At 33.9% G+C, this 23,293-nt stretch overlaps 1 long non-coding RNA gene across 1 annotated transcript; it reads left to right on the plus strand.

Moving 5' to 3' along the window:
- Window positions 1-18,224: 18,224 nt before the first annotated feature.
- On the plus strand, window positions 18,225-21,578 carry LOC134228992 (uncharacterized). The gene is made up of 2 exons (XR_009984112.1): window positions 18,225-18,294; window positions 21,201-21,578. It is a non-coding gene; the product is annotated as an uncharacterized LOC134228992 (long non-coding RNA).
- The last annotated feature ends 1,715 nt before the right edge of the window (window positions 21,579-23,293 follow it).

A 23,293-nucleotide genomic window follows, 5' to 3' on the forward strand; every position in this document is an offset into this window, starting at 1 on the left:
AGGGGGGGGGGCATGGCAGGTGTTACCGGTCGGCAGGGGACGCTCACTCCTCCGTGGTACCTGCTATCACCTGATGTTTTGGAGGTCCATGTTTGCTCTGCTCCTATTTTGTATGGTTTTATGGACTTTTGAGCGTGAATAATGTCCATTATCTTCATATTTCATATCATGACATTATATATAATGTTGAAGAACATTTTTTTATCCATAGAAATAAAAAGCAGCTAAATCATATTACAAATGAAAGGACTTTTAACTTTTTATTTAGTATGTAGCAACATTTCGTTATCTTCTGCCTATGGTATTTATATCTCTAATTTTATTCGATACTCAAGAGCATTCTCCCAGTAAGCAACATTTCGTTATCTTCTGCCTATGGTATTTATATCTCTAATTTTATTCGATACTCAAGAGCATTCTCCCAGTAAGGCCAGTTTATTAAAACCAAACCAAGTGAAACGGAAAGCCGTTTTCTATATTTTCATTATAGCGAAAGTTATCGCCCTTGTCATTTTAATAACTAATTATATATGTGCTTAAATAAATACTTAATTAGTGTTGAATTTGAATTAAAGTTATCAATAATAATCATTGTATGTTACACTAGTTGGATTACTAAAGATTGGTTGATTGGAAGCTTGATTCGTGTTTTAATTACTTTGTAAATAAATAATCACTAAGTATTTTAGATGGTGTTAGGATATATAGGATTTTTACGGGCGAGGATTGCGAGGTCGGTTCTAGAGGTAAAACTTGACAAACCTGTGTGTGTACATATAAGTGTGCGGACTTCCCTGCTTGTATTGTACTGTTTTAAGTAGTGTGTGGTCATCCCTGCTTATTACTTGACAGAGTGTGTGGTCATCCCTGCTCTGTGATTGGCAACTTAAAGTAGCAAGTGTGCGGACATCCCTGCTTGTTGCTGCGCAAGATCAGGTGTGTGGACATCCCTGCCTGCATCTTGTGGTAGAGCATTGGTGTGCGAAAATCCCTGCCAGTGTCTCTAGGCTAGAACCGTATTAGTGTCAAGTGTGTGGTCATCCCTGCTTGTCACTGCGCAAGGGCAAGTGTGCGGTCATCCCTGCTTGTCTCTTGTGGAAGTGCGCTGGTGTGTGGACTTCCCTGCCAGTGTCACTTGTTCGCTACCAGTAAAGACTTTATATAACGCAGTACCAAGTGATTAAGACTGCGCATTGTACATATCTGCAGCATCTCAAGGCTATCCGTTTTTATCACGGGTACGAGCCTGCGGGGGTTCACAGGCAGTGACCTCCCTTGCACGTTACATAAAATTTGGTGGCAGCGGTGGGATACCTTGAGATAGCTGAACGATGGAAGACGTGGACAAAGAACTGTCTCTGATAGAAGAGAAGCTTGCGGAGCTGAAGGAAGAAAGTCTAAGGAACAAAAGTTTCAAGTCGTCGACTCCAGTGACCCCGCGTCTAAAAGACCAAGTAAGAGACTCAGGTGTTGGCGAATCTCGCATCTCCGGAGAATTGCGGCAGACAGAAGAAAAGTCATCAACGCATGAGCATGATGGTGCGCTAACCCAGCACGCACCTATCCTTGAAGAAAAGTCTACAGGACAATCTCTCAGGGACATGTTTAGAGAAGCCGGAGAGGGACCTCGCGATTACAGTCATCCAGAGTCCCCTACACGATTCGATAGAGAAGCGGCGCGAAACGACAAACATTGGCGTAGACTTCGTCCTGAAGAACTTTACAGAGACGATCAAGACGATTCTCTTCTCCCTGGGACAACAAGGAGATCCAGAGTTAGATTTGCAAGTCCCCATAGCGGAGACAACGCGCTAGCAGAGTTTCCAGCGCAAAGACAAATGATAAAGCCAGCAACGTATGATGGCAGTGGTCCCTGGTTGGATTATCATGCGCATTTCGAGGCATGTGCGGAAATAAGTGGATGGAAATATCCTCAGAAAGGATTGTACTTAGCAGTTTCTCTTCGGGGAAGTGCGCAAGGAGTGTTAGGGAACATGCCAAAGGGGGCAAAGACAGATTATCAGACACTTGTAAAAGCCCTTGAAGACCGATTTGCACCCCCGAGTCAAACGGAGCTATACAGGGTGCAGATGCGTGAGCGGCGCCAAAGAGCTGGAGAATCTCTTCCAGAGTTAGGACAGGCTATTCGCAGACTTGCCAACTTAGCCTACCCCACTGCGACAGCTGAGATTCGGGAAACACTGTCTAAAGACCAATTTGTGGACGCATTGGTCGACTCGGAAATGCGCATCCGCATAAAGCAGGCGCGTCCTAAACATCTTAATGAAGCTATACAATTGGCTGTCGAGAAGCTTACAACAGAGCTGAGAAAAAGAACTATGCGCGCCCAACTACTGTTGAATCCGAGGAAGGAAGAACTGCCTCGATACTTGAAGAAATAAGCGCAAAGTTTGAGACTTTGCGGAGGGAATTCAAAGAAATGAAAGGCACTGGGCCAGCAAGTGAACCTGATTGGTTCTGTTTACCATTGGGTTAAACAAAATATAACATTTTGTTTTGCGCAATGGTAAATGTGATACTGTAATTACTATTCTGTTGAGTAGAATATTTATACATATTTTATTTTGCAGAATGGGGAATACAGTGTAGATATTTGTTTTTGTAAATAGCATTTGTTCGATTCTTAAAAATGCAGTTGTGTTTTTTTTATGCGAGGACGCATAAAGCTGGGGTGGGGGTGATGAAACGGAAAGCCGTTTTCTATATTTTCATTATAGCGAAAGTTATCGCCCTTGTCATTTTAATAACTAATTATATATGTGCTTAAATAAATACTTAATTAGTGTTGAATTTGAATTAAAGTTATCAATAATAATCATTGTATGTTACACTAGTTGGATTACTAAAGATTGGTTGATTGGAAGCTTGATTCGTGTTTTAATTACTTTGTAAATAAATAATCACTAAGTATTTTAGATGGTGTTAGGATATATAGGATTTTTACTGGCGAGGATTGCGAGGTCGGTTCTAGAGATAAAACTTGACAAACCTGTGTGTGTACATATAAGTGTGCGGACTTCCCTGCTTATATTGTACTGTTTTAAGTAGTAAATGTGTGGTCATCCCTGCTTATTACTTGACAGAGTGTGTGGTCATCCCTGCTCTGTGATTGGCATCTTAAAGTAGCAAGTGTGCGGACATCCCTGCTTGTTGCTGCGCAAGATCAGGTGTGTGGACATCCCTGCCTGCATCTTGTGGTAGAGCATTGGTGTGCGAAAATCCCTGCCAGTGTCTCTAGGCTAGAACCGTATTAGTGTCAAGTGTGTGGTCATCCCTGCTTGTCACTGCGCAAGGGCAAGTGTGCGGTCATCCCTGCTTGTCTCTTGTGGAAGTGCGCTGGTGTGTGGACTTCCCTGCCAGTGTCACTTGTTCGCTACCAGTAAAGACTTTATATAACGCAGTACCAAGTGATTAAGACTGCGCATTGTACATATCTGCAGCATCTCAAGGCTATCCGTTTTTATCACGGGTACGAGCCTGCGGGGGTTCACAGGCAGTGACCTCCCTTGCACGTTACACAAGCTATTGACAGTTAAATTGATGTTTCGGGATTTTAAACATCCTTGTTTAATATGTTAGCATTTCATATATTTACGGTAATTATAATGATCATTGTCGTAAATACAACTATCATCAGGTCGTATTTCATATAAGGGCTTTGTTTTTAGTTAAAATATGAAATGAATTACATAACACGTTGTGTTTTAGAAATCAGGTCGTGAAAAAACTGTTCACTTTGCTTGAAAAAAATGCACGAAATGCTTCAATAACAAAAGAAATTACTCCAACGTCAGTGCTGAAATTACTGTGGGAAAGTTGCTCTTAATCTATACAAGATATTTCTTTACTCAATATGTGGGGTCAGTATCTTGAATAAAAGGTATATGCATGGCCATATTGTTGGTTTGAATGAAATAAGGATTGACTGTATGGAGCTGAGTCAACTTGATACTTAAATCCTTCTTTCCTGCTTAAAACTCTGTCTTTGGAAGCAAGAGTTTCTTTATTATATGATAAACTAAGGGTACCAGAAGGGTATCAATAAATACACTTCAAGGATGGTCTCGGTTAAAATATCGAAAAGAACATGGTTCTAAAAGACCTTTATCAGCAAATAAAAATAAACAAGTACGATTTTATTAAAATTACACGAACAGTATTGAATCAAAAATGTCATCCATCTGCTTGAAAATGCACAGCTTTATACTAAAGAGAACAAGGACAAACTTAAAACAACTTTTCACTGAGCAACTGAGCAATGCTAACTTATACATATTGCATGGAGGCACAAATGTCATTTGGTTGCCTTTCGATAAAATGGATTTGTGTCTGTTAAATTAATGCTGTCCAGTGAATCTCTCAATATATGATGTTTGTCATGTGCTTGGAGCTTATTCAGTAATACCTGATGCAAATTCCGGAGTTGGTCCATATCTGTTTGGAAGTTTTCAGTCATGCTGGTTAGTTCGTTCAAGTATCGGTTTGATTGGTAAATGTTAAATAACACTACAACTGCCAAAACATTAACGATGAATACACAGAGGTACACAGATTTTCGTTTCCGTCGCTTGTTTTGCTTCTTTCGCACTATGTCCTTTTCTTGGACCGGGTACACTATGATTGGGCTTTCTTTCTCCATTCAGTCAATTCCTTGTATATGTGTCAACTGTAAAAAGTCAAAACAAACATTAGAAAAATACAAAATTAATGATATTACCTAAAACTGTGCAAATTTAAAGCAAAATTATATTTTGCATGTTTTATTGACAAATTCATATCATTTTTATTTTTATTTGTATTTTAGAAGAACTTTGATTTAATCCTACAAGTGGTAATCCAACTTATAGTTCCCTTTCTAAGGAAGAAATTCTTCAAAATCATATGTCAGTTTTGAACATTTTTAATATCCCGAAGAACCAAAATGAATTTTGAACTACCGTTTATATATTGGATTCCGAAACTTCATAAGAATCCTTACAAACAAAGATACATTGTGGGTTCCAGTAAATGTTCAACCAAGCCTTTCTTTACTCCTCAATAAGATATTGACAGTAGTGAAGGAAAAACCCCAAGAGTACTGTGCAACAATACATTCAAGAAGTGGTGTGAATCAGTTATGTGGATACTTAAAAATTCCAAATAACTTTTGGACAATTTGAAATCACAAGATTTTACGAAAATCAACAGCTTAAAAACTTACGACTTTTAAACTTTATACACAACCATTCCCCATGATAAATTAAAGTCCAGGTTTTTTGATATCATTGACAGCTGCTTTTTTCAATAAAAATGGAACTCGTAAATTTATTAACCTGGTCATTGATAAATTGCAAATTTATTTTGTTAAGACACATTCTGATTGCACACACAAGTTCTCTGAAGTTAACATCAAAAAGCTTGAGCTCCTGATTGAAAATATCTATGTGGTTTTTGAAGACCAGGTCTTCCAACAATCCATTGGAATTCCCATGGGTACCAATTGCGCTCCGTTATTAGCAGACCTACTTTTGTATTCATATGAAGCAGAATTTGTTCAAAATCTTATGTATGAAAAGAAGAAAACACTTCAACTCAACATTTAGAAATATCGACGACGAATTGGCAATTAACAATGGTAATTTCCATTCCTATGTCGATACGATATATCCTGGTGAGCTTGAGATAAAAGATACCACAGAGTCTGACACATCTGTTTCATACTTGGATATTTTACCTGAAAAAGACGTTAATGGTAATCTAACAACCAAGCTCCATGATAAACGTGATGACTTTAATTTTTCTATCGTCAACTTCCCTTACTTATGCAGCAATATTATGATACCTTCATCACCTGCATATGGAGTTTATATATCTCAGTTGATTCGATACGCAAGAGCATGCTCTACGTATGAACAATTTTTAAAACGAGGTACAATGAAGCGCATTGAAGTGGTAAAATTTTCCATTTGGACGAAACGTTCTGAGTCATGTTTTGAACGTCAATTATAATATAACGACACGCCCATTTCTTTAGAAACGAGAAAGGAATATCCGCCGTAATGTTTTAGGACATTACACTTCCCGCGACAAGCAACATGAGTTACATTGAAATTAAGAGTTTTAAATAAGAAAGAGCTATGTATAGAGTTCCCGCTTATGTAAAACACGCATTGCAACGAATTTGTCCATAATTATGATTTTATCATGTTTATTGGAGTTAGCATAGCACATGTATCAGTCGAACACGTGCTTACTCAGTGTTTATGTAAACCGTCATTGGATGTTATATTTATGAAATACCTGTTCTACAGGTATTCGATTGAATCATTTGACCGAATTTTCCTTTCTAAAGAAATGGGCGTGTCTAAAGATATCTCAAAACGTTCCATCCAAACAGAAAATTTTACCACTTCAATGCGCTTCATTGTAAATTATTGACAAACAAGTTGATGAAACAAGAATATTGTCACAGGGTGGCTGGCGGCTTCCCAAAATCACAAAGCAATGTGTATAAAATAGTTTTTATTACAGATATTTACAAACACACGCGAAGTATAACTGTCTGAATGGCTCACTGGCTGAATGGCATGAATGGTACAGATGGCATAAGTGGCCTAAATAAATGGGGCCTATAAAATAAAACAAAGTTAGATACAGACATAATATAATTATACATATAATTGCTCATACTTGTACATTTTGCTGTACATTTACTTAGGTGCATTTTACTGCATTACACATTACATAGTTGCATTTTACTGCACTGTACTTATACTTCACTTCACTTCACTTCATACTACTTTACTTTATAGAACTTATACGTTCACACATAAACTAAGTGTATTACTTGTAGACAACCACTTTAAGACGAATACTATACGCCATACTTTATACATACAACACTGCGTCTACATTATACAAATACTCATACACTTATACTTGTACTTATAACCCATATACTTTACATGAGCAAATACTACTTTGAATCTAACTTACGACTGAAATTATAAAACAAAGTTCTGTGGCCATTTCAGGAATAAAAACCGTAAATAATTCATACAGCTTACGATAACAAATAAAATACACTTACCCAGAATAGGTGGACCTCTGGTCATGAAATTATAGAAACATAGAACAAAACAGGGGAAACTTGAGCTGTCTTAAAACTCGACTGCTCTCTTCAGTTGCTACGCCCAATCTGATTTCACGGGATTTAAATCGCCAGGTAAAACCTGCTAAACAAGCTTAAAAGTATGGTAAACATATTGGGCAAATAATATTGGTAATATAGAATCAGATAAAAACATATGGAATTCAAATACGGACATCAATTGTGACAAATATCAACAGACTCGTTTAAAGTCATCATTTCGGAAATTCTATGGTCGATACATTGACCATGTCAGCAAATACAATTTATCATCGAGTCAAATACTGACTGACTTTTTCATTCCCCCGCCCAAAGATCGGGCAGTGTATTGTGAGAAAGGCAGATTTCAGACAAATATTGCATGATGTTATGACATCTCTTGTTTTCTAATTAATAGGTTTCTTCATAATTATTTTTTCTGGTCTTAAGGAAATGTAGACTTCGGCATTTCTTTTCTTCAAAAAAATCTTTTATCAAGTCTTTTGTACTTTGAAACCAGGATAAAGGCATTAGGAATTTAACTTTTTTTTTCTTTTTGATTTCAAACCAAAATTCAAATATTAGTAAGTATCGAACACCAAAATGGGTGCGTATCATTATCGCTACATTTTCGAAATTTTCATTACCGCTACATAGTCATTACCGCTACAAAAACGCTACATTACCGATACATATAAAAGTATACATTACCGCTACATTGCTTCTTTCCTTTGGCAGCTACTTATGATGGATCGAGGTGGAAGAAGGGCTTCGAGCAGGGTGGTTTTTTTTTTAAATAATTTTTTTTTATTTAAAATTTATTTTGTTTAATAAAACACTTTTAAACAAGCTAAATAAGAGATTTAATCAAAAAATCAAATTAAAAATTAAATTTTGATTTAAGGACAGATGATACAAAAAAAGAATGTCAAAATTAAGGATACTTAAAACAGACAAAAATTTAATGCATGAATTGATATATATATATATATTTGACTGATTTTGATTTGAAATGACATAAATAATAAATCCCTGAAATATAAAGAAATCATAGGTTTTCCTTGCTGCTTAGATATGAGACTTTTTTTTACTTTCTATGTAATTCCATAACAAATTTTGCACAAATTTGTAACTTTATGGAAAAATCTTATAAAATTCTAATACTTGCTAAACATTATTAAGGTTACCAATTTAAATGTGAATCTATGAGAAATATTGCCGATTTCTGAAAATTGTTTGTTTGTGTTATTTATCCTTAACATATATTTTTTAGCATATTCAAATGTAAATTATAAATATTAAATTTCAAATATAAAATGAAAATTTGAAAAACTTTCCATAATTTTTAAAATTGTACCTTTCTGAACTAATACCTATAAACCTTTATAACTTTGGTAAAGATAAATCACATAACTATAAAACTTTGATTGAAAATTAAAATTATACGCGGTTATAATTAATTTTACTTACTGTTAGTGTTATTCTATGATTTTTGATTAAAAAAAGGATTTGATTGTTCATCTCTGCTTAAAAGATAATGGCCTAATAAGGTTAATTAAAATGTGCATAAAATCTCATAATTTCAAACAAAGGATGTCAATTGAACAAAAGAAAAATCTAAATCATTCAAAGTATAAATATTACCTTCTCATCGGCTGTATACTTCGTTAAAACATGAAGAAATTTTAAAATTTGTGCAACTCACGAGGGCCCCAAGGCGTAATGCTTATTGGAGTAAGTTTATATGCATCAGGGATTTTTTTCTTCCTTATAAAATGTATGAATAATGTTGCAGCGATAACTTGGGAATTTAATTTTTATGTATCTTACATCAAAATCAAAAGAAAATGTGAACAGAGATATCTTTTTTTTTCTTCAAAAACAAAATCATCTATGTTCTAATAATTTTAATTTAAAAATTAGGGAAAACAAAATCTTATGTGGTGATAATGAAAAACAACATTCATTACGAGGGAGAGGAGTGTGTTTGCACTTTATACATGTCTTTTTTGATGTTCCATCAATGTCGATGGGACACAAAGGGCGATATTTGACTTATCATAATTTTAAAAAATGAAATGATTATTGCCTGTGGATTGTTCACTGATAAAACTTCCTGAATTACCAAAGTTATATTGAACGTGGCATCATTTAATGAGAAAACAAATTTTCTTTCCTTTTTTACATTTTCACTCAGATTTTAAGTATCGTTTTAATACTTTGTATAAGACATATCAGTCATTTTCAAAATGAAACATATGGAGATAACGAACAGACTGAGTATTCAAGTTCAATAATCCATAAATCAATACAAAATAGGAGCAGACCAGCACGGACCCCCGAAACACAAGAGGTGGTATCAGGTACAGTGGAGGAGTGTGCATCCCCTGACGACGGGTTACATCCGCCGTGTGCTTCTTGTCATGATCGGGAAATAACGGGAAAATCCGTCGTCAATTCAGAGCATGGATAATGAACTACGAATTAGTATTAAAAACGTCATTCAGCATTTGACTCAATGATAAATTGTATTTGCTGACAAGGTCTTTGTATCGACAATAGATCTAGAACTAGATGAAATAACTAGAAAAGAAACTCGTTGCGAGCAACGAGAGGTCTTCCGTCCGATTCTGAAAAAAAAACCCGCAAAATCGAGCAGAAAAAAGTGATAAAACTTGTTATGAAAACAAAGGAGATTGAACCCGGATCGTTAGCGTGAAAATCCAAACCACTTACTATTACGCTATAGGGATCAAAGCTCTAAATGTACTTGTATATACTTCTGCAACAGTACATCTGTTTTTGAATAATGAAAGGCAGGTCACTATTCATAATTTGGCGTCAAACGCCACGAGTAAATCTTCGCGCCTTTTCTTTGGAATGTTCCATTAAATAGGTGTGAAATCTTCGATGGAAATGAAACAAGAACGTTCTTATATCTTAAATCTCAAGGTTACGAAAGTATATTTAGCATATTTACACATTCCATATCGTATAAAGATAAGTTACACTAAATCAGTGAATATGGTATACCTTTTAACTTTCTTTTTTCTTTAAATTTCCTGTTTATCCCCACTATAAACTATCCTGATTAGTTTAACTTTCATGAAAAGGTTGAAGTGTTTCGCAGAAAAACATGCCTACTACAGTAAAGGAATCAGATAACATTTATGTTCAATAATTTAAATCAGATCTTTGAGACAAGAATGTTAATATGAACTCCATTTAACGATCTTTCGAAAAATGATTTTCTTATTTTTGTCTTTTCTATTAGTAGAATATGACACAAATCTGCATGAGCAAAACAGTGGTTACGTTTAATACTTACTATATACATCAATATTGTGTCTTAAAAACTATTACTTATAACTATGATTTAAAATCTAATTTTCCGCAAAAAAGATACTTGGTATCGTATTTCATTTACACATTTAGTCTTTTCTTTTTCTACTTTGAGAACCAGCCAAAACCAATTATAGAAGACGTTTCAGACGACCAAGGATTAAACCTTAGTTTGACACAGAGTTACAACGTAACAACGACGTGAGAATCCAAGTATTCCTTTACATTTCATTCATCCTATTTTACTTTCATTCCAGCAAACGCTCGGCTGACTCCGTAAATCCTGAATTGCGAAATGTCGGAGTTGACAGGGACAGCCGCCATTTTGGACCCGCTTCAGATTTTTAAATGTTAATATCTAGAGTTTGGATTTATCAATATTCAAACAAATTATACAATAAGCATTAAAAGAAAGGTTTCTATTAACATTCCAAAAATAAATGAAAAATATTGAAAAACAAAAATGTTAGAAAATATGGACTTTTTAATTTCACTTCCGATAGCAACCGGAAGTAATAACGACGCACGAAAAGGCAATTCCGCACATCTAGAAGTTATCATCTATCATCTCTAATAAGTCTCCAGTTAATATCTTCAGCCATTTTTGAAAAATAGGGGGAACAAAAATCCATTTTAAAATCAGAAAACTGTCAATATCTTGGAACCGAAGGTGAGTATTCCAAATTTTTCTTGTCATGCCACAACTTCATATAATGACGCATAATTCCTGAAAGTTTCACTGAAAACCACTAAATAGTTTTCGAGAAATCGCCTGCACAAAATTTTGGGGAAAAAATAATAATAATAACTAGATATGAAACTCGTTGCGAGCAACGAGAGGTCTTCCGTCCAATTCCGGAAAGAAAACGTAAAATCGAGCTGAAAAAGTAAAAAAAAAAAGATTTGCATACAAAGGGATTGAACCCAAGTCGCCAGCATGAAATTCCAACGCACGAAATATTATGCTATCGGGACCACTACTCTAAATCTATTTGTATATACTAATGAAACAGTGCATGTCTCTTAAAATTATGAAAGGTGGGTCACTATTCAAAATTTAACGCCAAACGCCAGGATTTAATCTTTGCGCCTTTTCTCTGGAATGTTCTATTGAATAGGTGTGATAGCTTCAATGAAATTTAAAAAAAAGAACGTTCTCATATCCTTAGATTCTAGGTTTAGGAAGTATATTTAACACATTTTACAAATTCCATCTTGTATATATGCACGTAACACTAAAGAGGTGAAATGGTTATGAATTTTTAAATTTTTTTCAATTTCCTGTTTATCCCCAAAGTGAACTATCCCGATTAGTTAATCGAAAAATGTTAAAAGGTTTCGCCGAAAAAAATGGCTCACCCTACGACGGTCAACGAATCAGATATCATTTATGCTCAATAACTTGAACCATGTCTTTGAGACGAGAATGCTAAAATAAACTCCATGAAGCGATCTTTAAAAAAATCGTTTTCTTATATTTGTCTTATTTATTAGTTTAATATGACACAAGTGTGCATAGGTAAAACAGTGGCTAAGATTTAAAGTTACAATATTAATTGATATTCTTTTTGAGAAAGTATTACATATAAGTATGATTTAAGATCTGTTTTTCCGTGATGCACAAAAGATATTCGGTATCGAATTTCATTTGCACATTTAGTCTTCTCTTTTTCTACTTTGAAAAGCAGCCAAAACCAATTATAGAAGACGTTAGTTTGACACAGAACTGCAACGTAACTACGACGTGACAATCCAAGTATTCCTTTACATTTCATTTATCCTTATGTTACCTTCCTTCAAGCAAACGCTCGGCTGCCTCCGTAAACCCCTATTGCGAAATGTCGGCGTTGAGAGAGACAGCCGCCATTTTGGACCCGCTTCAGATTTTTGAATGCTAATATCTAGAGTTTAGATTTTTCAACATTCAAACAAATTATAAAGTAAACATAGAAGTATGATCTCTATTAATATACCAAAAATAAATGAAAAATACTGAGAAACAAAAAAAGTTAGAAAATACGATTTTTTTAATTTGCATCCCGTAACGACCGGAAGTACTGACGACGCACGAAAAGGTGATTCTGCAAACCAGAAAGTCATGACCTATCACCTCCAATAAGTTTCCATATCATATGCTTAGCCATTTTTGAAAAAAAGGGGCGACAAAATCGCATTTTAAAATCAGGAAATTGTCCATAACTTGGTACCAGAAGTGAATTTTCCAAATTTCTCTTCGGATGTAACAACTTCATATAATGACACATATTTTGTGAAAGTTTCATGAAAAACCGCCGAATAGTTTTCGAGAAATCGCCTGTACAAAATTTTGTCAAAAAAAAGAATAATAATAATAATAAGAATAACTAGATGAGACCTCGTTGCGAGCAACGAGAGGTCTTCCGTCCGATTCTGAAATAAAAAACGAAGAATGTAGCAGAAAAAGTGATAAAAAAATTGGACATTCGGGGGAGCGAACCCGGGTCGCCCGCGTGACAATCCAACGCGCTAACCATTCGACCATTGAAACCACCGCCTCAAATCTTTAAATGCGAATATCTCGAGAACGCCTTTTTCGATTCTTAAAAAAATTACATATTATGCATTTGCTAATAAGTCTCTATTTAGATTAAAAACACAAAAGAAAAATATTGAAAAACAAAAAAATTGAAAAATTGCGTTTTTAAAATATGCTTCCAGCAGAAACCGGAAGTGTTGACGACGCACGAAAATGCGATTCTGCAAACCACAAAGTCATGATCTATCATGTCCAATAAGTCTCCAGTTCATATTCTCAGCCATTTTCGATAAAAGTGCGCGACAAAATTGCATTTTAAAATCAGAAAATTGTCCATAACTTGGCACCGGAAAAGAATTTTCCAAATTTTTCTTCGGATGTAACAATTTCATATAATGACACATATTTTGTGAAATTTTCATGAAAAACCGCTGAATAGTTTTCGAGAAATCGCCTGCACAAAATTTGTCAAAAAAGAATAATAATAATAAGAAGAAACAATAGAATCACTATAAGGTCTTCCGTGAAGACGGAAGACCTTAATAATAAGAAACAGTAGAATCACTATAAGGTCTTTCGAGAAAACGGAATACGGAATAACTTAATAAGAAACAGTAGAATCACTAGAAGGTCTTCCGTGAAGACGGAAGACCTTAATAATAAGAAACAGTAGAATCACTAGAAGGTCTTCCGTGAAGACGGAAGACCTTAATAAATAAAACCCTATGGCCATTATTTTGAAGGAAATTTAAAAAGTCACACTTTATCTACGTTACTTTAATAGTTAATTATCACTTTGCGTCATTTTTATCCCAGTAAACTTGAAAAAAAGATCTGAAAGATCTTTTTCAAAATTAGATATTTTACTAAAACCAGTGAAATAGTAAATCCAACAATAAAACTTCAATTTTTCAACCGTCAGCTTCCCTTACGTGTAAAGCAATATACCTCTATCATTTATGTGAGGTTCATATCTCCCATTTGATTCGATACGCAAGAGCATGCTCTACATACGGACAATTTTAGATCTAAAAAAAACACAAGTTAATGACTAGTTAATGAAAATGATACAGTCAGTCTCGGTTCAAGTTCTATGGGTCGAAACGAAGACCTTGTCAGCATGCACAATCTATCATTAAGTCGAATATTGCTTAGCTTTTTTGTACCAATTGTAAGACCATTCTTTTCAAATGGAATTTGTCTAAAGATCTTGCAATTTGCCCTCTCATAAGTAACACACGGCGGGTAAGACCGGTCGACAGGGGATGCTTATTTCTCTATGACACTTCGTCCCACATATGAGGTCTTTTGAAAATCCACTAAACACTTCTTTAAGAGACATGTTTTTGCACTGCTACCTGCTTGTATTGTGTCAATTGACTTTTGAGCTTGAATACTCTCCGTTGTGTCCACATTTATAACACACTCATTTACAAAAAGAACCAGATATATTCCCGCGTGCGGCAGTGGTAACAGCGTTTGCTCACTGCAGGTGGTGGAGACTGGTCCTTCGGATGAGACCAAATAAACCAAGGTCGCAGTAGATGTTAGCACGAAAAAGATCCCTCACTGGCCATGGCCATGAGTGCCGAGTAAAGGTAAAAATTTCCAGCCCTCCACAAGTAAGTGGTAGTGTCTCCATATGTAAAAAAAAAAAAAATCTCGAGAGGGACGTTAAACAATAAACAAACAAACAAAACTTAGATGTACCGCTGTATTTATTGTTTTGGTTAGAATAAATTATGAAAGTCATGAAAACAATTGCAAGTTTGTGCTCAAGATTTGGGGCAATCTTGTATTTCTTCTTGTGTTTAACATGTAGTGAAGTACAGTTATATACTAATTTTTCTTGTCAAAATAAAATCAAACATAAATCAATAGTTATTTATAAATCTTTTTTTAATATATATTTCATTCATTCGAGATATTTATATAGATTTGACGTAAAAAGTAAAAAAAAAAAGTATTAGTTTTACGAATATACCATTCGGTGGGTTTTAACATATTTTATTGTCATTTAAAATTACAAAGGGATTGATCACAAGTAATTTTAACTAATCACGCACTCTCCCTGCATGTGAAATTACAAAAAAAATTAGATTGTCAAAGTAAAACACTGCACTTTTAAAGTATACAATAACTGCAAAATTTTACAACAATACCACTTTATTACATGTGTATTTGCTAAATACTCAGTATTAGACTCCCGCCTGACGCAGTGGTAAGAAATTTTGCTCTAGATTTGATTTGATTTTGATTTGCAAGGATCTGATCCTTACTTTGTCGGTTTGAATACTAGTACCTTTGCGGAAGATGGAGACCGGTCCTTCGGGTAAGACCTTATTTATAAACGAGGTTCAGTGTCGCAATAGGCGCTTGCACGGAAAAGCTCCCACTGCTCAAAGGCCCTAAGTGCCAAGCATACATCTTAATTTACAGTACTCCGCCGCAATTGATAGCGTCTCAATAAAAATAAAAATTAATTTTCTCAAAGGGATATCAAAAAGCTTATTAATTAATATCAATCTTAACTGTTTAAACCAAAAAAAAAATGAATTAAAAGTTACATGTAAATACTGACTAAAGATACAGATAACTTGATCAGTTTTGATACATACTATATTTAAATGCCATCGAATGAAATACATATATAATATACAGTATATAAATACATGTATTACCTTATTGTAAGATGTTTCTCTCACACCAGAATAATATTAATAAACTCCATAAATCATAACTGTTATTAACGACAAATAAATTTTCTTTTCGTAAATTGGGTACGTTATTGATTGTTAACAATGTTATGCCTATATCACAGTTGCAAAAGTCAACAGATAAAAACAAACGTCGCTATTGTGACGTCACATAACGCTGCATATGAAAAAATCCTAAATATTTCTTTACCAGTATCTTCATACCATCACCCTCAGGGATGTTGTTTGAATCACTGATTTTGATCAATTCTGAGAAATAAGAATTAACTTTTATAGCATGCTTCATTTTTTTTATATTGAAATAATTTTATATCCGGTGTAATGTTCCAAGACATTAAGGGGGGACCTATGTCGTTCTACGTCAATGCAGTCGTCAATTTTTATTTTTTTTTTTAAACATATTATATTGTTAGTATAATTTTGATTCTCAGTTTTGACAAACAGATTCTCTGCAACCAAGCTGCAACAAAATTCAGCCATTGATTTTTGAGAGAAAAAGGATAAAGTTTTTACGGTTATTCATCGGACGAACTTTGATCAGAAAAGTCCTTTTTCGTTTCCTAGGAACCATAAACTCTTGGCTCAAGAAAAGATTTTACTGTTTTAATCTTTACATTTCTTTCTCATAGAAGTCGCCTGAGTGGCGCAGTAGTTAGAGCGTCTACCCTAGAGTCACGAAGTAAGGAGTTGACCCTTGAGATCGGTCCTTCGGATGAGACCATATAAACCGAGGTCTCGTGTCGCAGTAGGTGCTGGTACTTTAAAGATCCCTCCTTGCTTAATTGCCCTGAGTGCCGAATATAGGACAAAATTTGCAGCTCTTCATCGTCAAGTGGTGGCGTCTCCATATGAGTGAAAAATTCCGAGAGGGACGTTTAACAATATACAATCAATCAATCTTAGTTTGAGGATTGATCCAAAAGCAATTTCACATTTGTCATGTCCAATTTTAATAACGTTTTGTCTATTAAAAACAAAAGTGCATATCGTTATTTTCTGTTTCAAACAACCTGCCTTTATACCTTTCTGATATACATTGTGTATTTGCACTTCGTTTGCTCGTCATCTTTTATTCATGGTCTTATCGATATATACTTTTTGCAGCTGTATCATGATAAACACAACTTCCAACCACTTGTTTTGAAAGATAAGGTAAATGAATAAGTATAGACACACTAGAACTGAATTCGTACATTTTACTGACATTTGAAATTATCTTCATTCAAGCAATAATGCGGCGATCTATTTGTAAATGTATAAATGTAGCTAAAAGAATGACAAAGCTTGGAAAGGAACTATATGATGTTGCGGAGGTCCGTGTTTGCTCTGATCCTATTCTGTATTGTTTATTGGACTTTTTAGCTGAATTCTGTTTGTTATCTCCATATATTTCATTTATTTAAAAAAAAAATGTTGATTGCCAAAGATAGAAAATAAGATGAGGGGACAAGGTGGACGAAATCTCACAAAGACTGAAAACATTTGTCCATGAAAAAGCATACACACACACTAAAAAGAACAAAAACCATAATTTTCTCATATTTTAACAAATTTGTGGGTCTCCGCTCCATTTTTTTGAAAGATAATCTAAAAAGTTTGCAATAAAATATACATTTTTAGTTTACAAAAACATGGAGTGAAGACCCCTTATACCTTAAAAGTACACTTTTATGGAAAAAAAAAACATTCGCATCTTTCTGAAAAATACTTCAAGTTCATTAAGTCAAGCATCATGCATATCACAAACATAATTTAAATGCCCCAAATCATCATGAGCTATGTAGCATAGTGGTTAGCGCGTTAAGTCTCAAAGCAATATGATACTTCAGATTTCTATTGCTAGGGCTTCGAATCCCACGAATACCATCTAATAGTTCTATCAAATAAATTTTCGAGATCTTTTTTCTCTCAGAAAAGTTTTTTTCTCGTAATTTTATAAATTTCAATAATGAGAAGTTAATTTAAATACTCAATTCACATACTGAATATGATTTCTTAAATTATGATGCTATAGGCATTCTGCCTGCCTTGTTCCTCCATGTTCTTATCTAATGTATTTGGATTGATATCATTAATGTAAGTAGAGAATAAAGTTAAATATTTCAAGCAATTTCTTTTTTACTAAACAGCTAAAATTCTATTATATTAGCTTTCTAAATTTTAACATCTAAGATTTATTTTCCAAAACCATATAGTGACAAGGATATTGTATTTGTAGGAGAAGATGCGATAGACCTGGTTGGAAAACAGGTTCTTGATTTTTTTTTTTTCTAAAACTCTATACTTGTTTAAAGCAAAACTAATTTTCCTGATAATAATAAGGCGTGAAAGTTACCTTTCAGAGACATAAATGAATTAATTTTTACTTTTTTAACAAGGTCCATGCTACTTACGTAAAAGTCGATCTTTTTTAACTCGACAGTATAGACTATCACTCATTCTACTCTACTGTTCCCTGTGGCGTATCATTGAATTCACCCAAGCAGAACATAACCATATTGTGCGTAGTTTTTTGTTTACCTGTGATAATTATAACGAGACCTGCTGAAAGTTGCTGAGAAAAAAACTACGCACGGTATGACAAATTTAAGGTTAGTTGTATTAGTTCTTTGTTGTTTCCTGGAGGAAATGAAAAATTGTCTTGAAAAATAAGCAATGATTCACCACTCTTATGTACATTGTAAAAGTAATATTTGCTTGACATTAATTAGCGAAGACATCATACAGCGTGGTATTGACAATATAATGTATAAGAAATAGTTAAGTACTTTTCTACCTAATTTTAATCAATGTGATTGCATAGTTGAAGTGAACAAGGATATTAAGAGGTAAAAATCTGTACCAACTTGAGACATATCACTTATGTAAATTTATTTGCTTTTTCTTGTTTTAATGCATCAGTGAAACAGATTAATAGGCCACCATGTTTGTAAAGGTTAATTTTATATAGGCCATTAAAATCATTAAGTATGTATTTTTATATCTGGAAGTATCTGACCCATAATTTGATGAAATAAAAAAAATTAAATGATTATAAACAGTTATGTGTTCGTAGGTTATGGGTTTTCGATCCACTATCGCTCCCCGGGTAGTGGTCAGGGAATCAAGACCCTTGTTTAGAGAAAATAGATAATCTTCACGAACAACAATGCAAGGAAAAGTCATTTCATATTCAAAAAAAATTCTTGTAGTCAAAATGTTAGTGATCGATCTAATAAAAAATAATCAATAGACAATTCGAAGATACAAAGTGAACATTAAATACGGCCCCTTCGAAATGTCAGGGATGGGGTCAGGAGCTCAGGAGGAATGGGCGTTCTCTGATGGCCGGCACGCCCACCCCACTCTTTATTACTATTCTTTACTAATTCTAGATAATTTCAAGCAAATGGTTTATTTTCCGAAATGATTTTTTTTTAAAATTGCAACTCTTAAGACTTTAAATTCACATATTTTATTTAACTTTTGAAATTATTACCATTTAAGGAATAATCCAGCAATCTCTTGAAACATGATCACATGCATTTGTTAACTTATAGTTGCAAGACTGACAAAATAAGGAAGGGACCTGAATGAAACTAAGTAAAACTTATAGGTACACACTTTTAAAGCAAAGAATCCCTATAACTGTCAAAATAGGAAAATTAATCCTGATTCACTTGTATTTGGATTGATATCAAGACCCGAATATCACTTCAAGTAATTTCTCATTCAAGAGGGAAGACCGAGTTTTTCCAGAACTTAGTTGTTAAAAAATACGATATTTGGGGGTGGGGGTGCGATAAAGATCGAAGAGAAAAGGTTATCATTTTTGTTGAGGAGAGTTTTAACTCTTGAACCATATTTCTATTCATAAGGAAATACGTTACTTGCAAAATTTATACGATCAAATAATTTCTTGCAAAAATATACGATGTTTCGTATAAACTCTATTAAACAAGGCCAATAACATGTATTTACGTCAGATTTATTTTTTTTTAACTTGACAGTATGTAGATTATCATTCTCTTCATTATACTGTTCCCTGTGGCATATCATTAAATTCACCCAAGCAGAACATTTTTCCAATGGTGCATAGTTTTTATTACATTTACTTGTGATAATCACAACGAGCCCAGCTCCAGCTGAAGGTTACTGCATGAGAAAAAAACCCCAAATGCATTGTATGACATGTTTTGTATTAGTTCCTTATCTTTACATCTTTGTTGTTTCCTGTAGCAAATAAAAAGTTCTGTCGAAATAAAGCAATGACTCGCCAACCTTATGAACATGTACAATGTACATTGTAACAGTTACATCTGTTTGACATTAATAAGCGCATATTAAAGAGTGGTATTGGCAGTATACCTATATAAGAAGTAGTTATAACAAGTGCTTTAGTCCCTAAATAAATCAATGTGAGAGCATAAATTCTAAGTGAACAAGAATAATAGGATGTTAAATTCTTCAACAACTTGAGCTAATTTAGTCTAGTGTTGTTTTTATTGCTGTTTTCATCTTTATAAGCATCAGTGAAACAGGTTAAAATATATAAAAGATACAATGTCATAATTTTAAGGATAATCTTCAGTAGGCCGTAAAAATCTGTATCTGACAAAAAATTTCCAAAAAGATTAAAATGTATTCATAACAAATAGTTTTTGAAGTTTAGAGTTTTGCGATCCATCCCCGCTCTCTGGTAAGCAAAGTAGAGAATTTAAAACCCTTGATTTAGCAGAATGAAAAAAAAAAAGACCAAAAACAATTAAATTGTTTGACAAATGAGATAACTTCAGATTTTTAACCTACAAATTTCCTTCTTTATATCTAGTAATATTACTCCATATGATGTTTACGTCTCCCCGCTCAATATTCACTATTTGAAAGAATGCCCTGAGTACTGGAGATTAATTTTAAACTGAAGCAACTTAAGTATGGGTAGCCTCCTTAATGGAACAAGTCAAAATACGACTCAGTAGAGACTTTATATTTTGCTAAATAGGTCATTAGAACGACTATAGAATTTAAGAAATACTGACCTGAAACGAAGTTCTTGAAACTTTGTTGCTACAAAACTGTGTTTTTAAGCAAAGTTTTGGTACAACCCTTGTAAATGAAAAAAAAAAATTACGAGCAACCATGCAAAACCATTTCTTTGATTTTCAGAATACATATATAAAGTCTGAATTAAAGTAAGGGGGCTATTTTTTTTCCATTGAAGTTTGCATGTGCTTATGGTGATATATGGATCCTGAATGTTAAGGCACTTAGGGGTTGTTGTTTTTATTTGTAAATCATGAGATGTACACTTTAAACAAACAAGAAAAGCATCTTAATTAATTAAGTAATAATTATAGTATCAGTAGTAGTAATAGTGATGATGTAAGTATAATTCGTTTTATAATTATTATTATTGGTTTAATGTTAAATTATTTTCCCCCTAATGAAATACTGGTATACATCCGTGTTTTCCTTATTTCTATCTTTATTATTAAAAAAATCTCTTTTCATTTTGCAGAGTGTAACAAAATGTGATATATTTCAAGGATACTGGACTCAAAAAAGATCTCTTTATTATGTCCCATACCAGATTAACGGGTAAACACAATAACGAGGATCAAGTCAAGGGGATTAACTCGGTAGAACGAGAGAAAACTCCCGTTATTCTGGTGCAAGTATTTTTCTTGGTGATGTTATGCTTAGGAATCGCCATCGTTTGGCAAGTCCATATTCTGAATCGACTTCTCTGGGAAATGAACGGAGAGCTTGAAAAACTTAAATCGCTTACAAACGGTGCTATAATTGACAAAACATTGAAAAGTATTATGAATGTAGACTAATTTCTTTCAGAAAGAAAAATTGTGTTAGAAAATAAATTTGTTTTAATGATGAAAGATTCCTTTGTTTTGTTGATTAGTTAGGCTTTACTTAACGTTGATTTTATATAATATGGATGAAAAATAGGGAGATCTCAAACAGTATTCAAGATCAAAAGTCCATAAAACAATACAAACACGGACCTCCAAAACACCAGATGTTGGATGAGGTGCCATGGAGAAGTGAGCATCCCCTGCCGACCGGTTACACCCACCATCTGCTCCTTGTCATGGTCGGAAAATAACGGAAAAAAATTCGTCATCAATCAAGTGTATAAATAATGGACTAACAATTAGTATGAAAAACGTCAGTCGGCATCTGATTCGATGATAAATTGTATTTGCTGACAAGGTCATTGTATCGACCATAGAACTTAGGAGATGACTTTAACGAGACTTTTACTTTTCGTCAACTTCCCTTACCTAGGCAGCAATGTACATTCATCATCTGCATACGTAGTATATATATCTCAGTTGATTCGATACGCAAGAGCATGCTCTAAGTATGAATAATTTCTAAATTATTATAAATTATTGACAATCAAGTTGATGAAACAAGAATATCAGTAGTCTCGTTTGAAGTCATCATTTCGTAAGTTCTATGGTCGATACAATGACCTTAATGTCAGCAAATACAATTTATCATCGAGTGAAATGCTGACTGACGTTTTTCATACTAATTGTTAGTCAATTATTTATACACTGAATTGACGACGGATTTTTCCGGTATTTCCCGATCATGACAAGGAGCACACGGCGGCTGTGACCGGTCAACAGGGGATGCCCACTCCTCCATGGCTCCTGATCCCACCTCTGATGTTTCGGAGGTCCATGTTTGCTCTGCTCCTATTTCGTGTTATTTTATGGACTTTGATATTGAACACTGTTCGTTACCTCCATATTCTTCATGCATACATATTTCATGTACAAAATAAATGCAGACATTCATGGATGTTGTAAAAAATGCCTTTATTGCAAGATGTATTGATAATTAACTTTTAAAGATGACAAAGTTGGTCAGTTGTATGTGATTTCAACATTGTTAGTTAATATCTAAAAGATCACTCTAACTGCATACAATTAGCAAAGACTTCGACATATTTAGTGCATTGTATGTAGTTCAATATTTTTTCCCAAATTGCTATTTTCATGAAGTTGACCTCACATTTTGAGCGTCACAGTAGTTGAATTCCCACCTTCTTCTGTCGTGCGTCTGAGAATTTTTCTTTGTTTTTATATTTTTTTTATGTTTGCCCTTATTCCAAAAAAAATTAGTCAACTAATGAGATGAAAATACTCAAAAACAAAAGGTTTGTATTGCAATTATCACCACAATTTAAAAAGTGTACGAGTTATGTTTCATTACCTTATATCATGTATTATTTCTCTTTCTTAAAAATCAAAAGCCCTAAAAATGATTTCTTGAGCAACTTTATAAAGCAAAAAGGTTCAATTTATAGATACAGGTGAATGAAATTTTTAAACATTTGAAAACATGTTTGCGGAAGACTTGGTGAAATATTTTTAATTTCCTCGTCGAGTTAATATTAAGTTTGTTTGTATTTCGCAAGTGATGGTTAATCATATCCAGATTGACCCTCGCTCTATCAGCATATACACTGCTGGAAATGTAAATAAAACGATCATTCACAAAAGTATTGTCACGTGGAGATTACAAATTAAACTGTCCCCAATATTGACTACAAAATTTACTTAAATACCCTTGAGGTTTCCC

Source organism: Saccostrea cucullata, unplaced genomic scaffold (genome assembly GCF_032062105.1).
Source record: "Saccostrea cucullata isolate Sc308-1 unplaced genomic scaffold, CSIRO_AGI_Scuc_v1 ctg253, whole genome shotgun sequence".
NCBI lineage: Eukaryota > Metazoa > Mollusca > Bivalvia > Ostreida > Ostreidae > Saccostrea > Saccostrea cuccullata.